The sequence below is a fragment of the Vulpes lagopus genome, chromosome 3 (assembly GCF_018345385.1).
Source record: "Vulpes lagopus strain Blue_001 chromosome 3, ASM1834538v1, whole genome shotgun sequence".
Classification (NCBI taxonomy): domain Eukaryota; kingdom Metazoa; phylum Chordata; class Mammalia; order Carnivora; family Canidae; genus Vulpes; species Vulpes lagopus.
Window position 1 is genome coordinate 24,750,954 of NC_054826.1, and position 3,899 is coordinate 24,754,852.

At 36.7% G+C, this 3,899-nt stretch overlaps 1 pseudogene; it reads left to right on the top strand.

Annotated features, from left to right (window-relative positions):
• Window positions 1–2,175: 2,175 nt before the first annotated feature.
• On the top strand, window positions 2,176–2,748 carry LOC121488239 (annotated as a pseudogene).
• The last annotated feature ends 1,151 nt before the right edge of the window (window positions 2,749–3,899 follow it).

Below are 3,899 nucleotides of genomic sequence, written 5' to 3' on the forward strand. Positions count from 1 at the left end.
TCCTCCTCCTTCCTCTATCTCTTTCTTTTATACCTAAGCCCCAGGCCAATTAAACTAGAATCTGAGAGTGGGGACTTGCATCAGTGTATATATTTTTCACTTTTTATTATGGAATTTAAAGAATTGAAATATAATTAACATACAGTGTTATGTTAGTTTCAGGTGTATAATATAATGATTCAACAATTCTATATGCATTATTCAGTGCTCACCACAATAAGTGTACTCTTATTTCCTTGATCTATTTCACCCATCCTCCCATTTACTCCTCTCTGGTAGCCACCAGTTTGTTTTCTGTATTTAAGAGTCTATCATGATCTCAGGTCCTGAGATCAGGCACCTTGTCAGACTCTGTACTTAGTGGAGAGTCTGCTAGAGATTTGCTCCCTCTCTCTCTGCCCTTCACCATCACATGCCCATTCTCTTTCTCCCTCCTTCTAAAAAGAAATGAATAGATCATTAAAAAAGGAAAAAAAAACAGTAATTTTTCAATATCGTGAAATAGCTAGTTACATTCTAATTTTTTGCTGTTTCATAAATGTGAATGCATGTGTGTATAATTTTTTACAGATTGTTTGAATCAGAGTTTTGACTAAGTGCACACATTATGATTGGTTGGTATGTCTCCTTCAATCAATGTGTTTCCCCTCCATTTCTCTCTCTCTCTCTGCCTCTTTTGGTTTAGTTTTCTTCAAAAAACTAGATTGTCCTACAGTTTTCCTCACCCTGCATTTTACTGATTACATTCCTGTGGTATCATGTAACATATTTTCTAATCATTTTGTAGATATTTGGATCTTGAGGGTTTTTTTTTTTTTAAGATTTCATTTATTTATTCATGAAAGACACACACAGCGAGAGGCAGAGACACAGGCAGAGGGAGAAGCAGGCTCCATGCAGGGAGCCCGACGTGGGGCTTGATCTCTGGACCCCAGGATCACCCTGGGTGGAAGGCGGCGCTAAACTGCTGAGCCACCCGGGCTGCCCTGGATCTTGAGGTTTAACAAGATTTAGATTCCAGGTTTTTTTGTTTTGTTGTGTTGTGGTTTTGTTTGTTTTGTTTCTTGCAAGACCATTTTCTAGATAGCGGTGTGTTCTTCCATTAAAAGCATATAATACCCGTGTATCTCTCTTATTGAGGTGTAGCAACCACTGATAATCAATGCCTAAAGCCATTTATTTAATATAAATTGCAAAATGATGATATTCTATCTTCATTTACTTGCTGGAAAACTTCTGTAAAGAGACATTTTATCTCATCTACTAGCTGCTTAAAAAGTGGTACCGTTTGAATAGGAAATGCAGGATACATGATTCTCTCTTATCTACCAGTTTTCAAAATAATGAATTTGTTCATCAGCATCACGTAATGGAATACAATTATTAAATTAATTATTTTACTTACTATTAATATAAATGTAAACATGTATGGAGTATCCAAGTCCAAAGCAATGTTACTGTTATTGATGCTCAGATTGTTCTTTCTTTGCTTAGTGGGAACCTCTTCAGTTTGGCTCCTGAGTTCTTTTGATATAACCCTAATAATATTTAAAATATTATTTACTATTTAGATATTTAAATAATATCTAAAATATTATTTACTATTATTTACTATTTAATATCTAATATTTAAAATATTATTTATTACGACAACATGTTCCAGTATCATCACATACACTTCCTGCCCCAAACCTACAGTCAATTATCTCTCCAAAGAGCCCTGATATCTTTTAGTTGGAAACCATATTTTAAGACTACAGTCTGGATGCTAGTGGTTCTCATTGCTATTATGCAATGTTTTTGAGCCTTTTCAAAAGAAAGAGCTAGGGGAGAATTTTTTTTTAAGTTACCATCATATCACAAATTTATACTGATACTTTTATTTATTTTTTATTTTTTTTATACTGATACTTTTAATTTGAAGCCAGAACTACAGGGTATTTCCTCTTCACTGGCTTTCCTCCAAATCCCAATTCTCAATGACATCAGAAATATTAGAATTGGAATGTTTTATACTAAATCATTTGCTTTGTCCTACAATGCACACATGGAAGTTTCATATTAACAATACTAGAGTGGAGGGGACTCTGTGTAGTGCTGCCAATGTCCTGTTGGAGCAACTGAGATCATCACTGATTTTGAAATATTTAAAGTGGATTCAGTGCTGTTTCAGCAATGCAGAGAATTAAGTGCAGTGTTGTGGGCAATGGTGCCATTAGTAAAACATGTGTCCTGATATCCTACACAACTGATTTCCATCTGAGTATGTACTGACTATTTTTTGACAAACATGCAGTCACAGTTATGATTGGTGGAGAGCCATATACTCTCAGACTTTTTGGTACTGCAGGGCAAGAGGATAGTGACAGATGATGACGGCCGAGTTATCCACAAACAGATGTATTTCTAGTCTGTTTTTCAGTGGTCTCTCCATCCTCACTTGAAAATATGAAGGAAAAGTGGGTGCCAGAGATAACTTACCCTTGTCCAAAGGCTCCTTTCTGGCTTGTTGGGACTCAAATTGACCTCTGAGATGACCCCTCTACGATTGAGAAACTTGCCAACAACAAACAGAAGCCTATCACTGCAGAGACTGCTGAAAAGCTGGCCCGGGACCTGAAGGCAGTCAAGTGTGTGAAGTGTTCTGCACTCACACAGAAAGGCCTAAAGAATGTATTTGACGAAGCAATATTGGCTGCCCTAGGGCTTCCAGAACTGAAGAAGAGCCGCAGGTGCATGCTGCTATGAACATCTCTCTAGAGCCCTTTCCGCACAGCTGTTGTCAGCGTCATTCTAAAAGCAATGTTAAATCAAACTAAAGATTAAAGGTTAAAATTCGTTTTTGCAAAAATGACAAATGCCCTGCACCTTCCCACAGGCACTCTGGTGTGAGACAAGGCCTGTAGGGATGATCTCCTTCCACCTCTCAGTACTAGTTTATTAGAGTAACTGTGTATTGTCAGAGGTGATTAATACTAGTTTTTGTTTTGTTGTTTTAAAAAATTGTTTAAAAGCAAGACATGCTTATGATGACTCTATAACAGACTAATCTGGGTCATTGAAGCTGCTCCCAGACTCCATCTATCCACTCTGGAGAATAATCTGGGATATTTAGTTTTTTTCCCCCTTTTTTTGTGGGGGCAGAGCATGTGTTTGGAGTTTGTTTTTATTTAGTCATTTTTAAAATTTATTTATTTATTTATTTATTTATTTATTTATTTATTTAGAAGAGACACAGAGAGAGGCAGAGACACAGGCAGAGGGAGAAGCAAGCTCCCTGCAAGGAGTCTGATTTGAGACTAGATCTGGAACCTGGATGCTAAGAGCAGACACTTAGCTGCTGAGCCCCCCAAGCATCCCCATTGAGTCATGTTTTTAAAGTTCATTAACCACTGGACAGCCTTATGGTTTGATGGATTGATGGACAGCCTTTATGGATTGATTCCACATTCTACTTCCTCGACCCAGTTTAGAAAACTTGTTTCCACCTGGTGTTCCTAGAAGGAGTATAGTAAATGCCTCATTTAATAACATACTCCTTTTTGAACATTGCCTTTTCTCTCCACCCTTAAGTAGGTCCAGTAACTGATGAAACTCATGAAAGTAAGTGGAACCTATCTTACCCCTCGTTTTTTTTCTAAGATGCACTATTTATGTGACTGTGACTTTCACGAATTGTTTGCCATTTGCTAATTTTTTTGAAGTTAATTTCTAACTTCTTTCGCTGATAAATGAAGAAAAATATTTCAACTTTTGAAATACACCAAATGGATTGAGTACAAAATTGAAAAACATTTTTTTCCCTGTCAGTTATTGTCTTATATGCTTAGGATAGATGTCCAGCTTACTAGTGTATGATACAGTATTCCTAGAACATAGATGAAAACCTGGTAAATCAA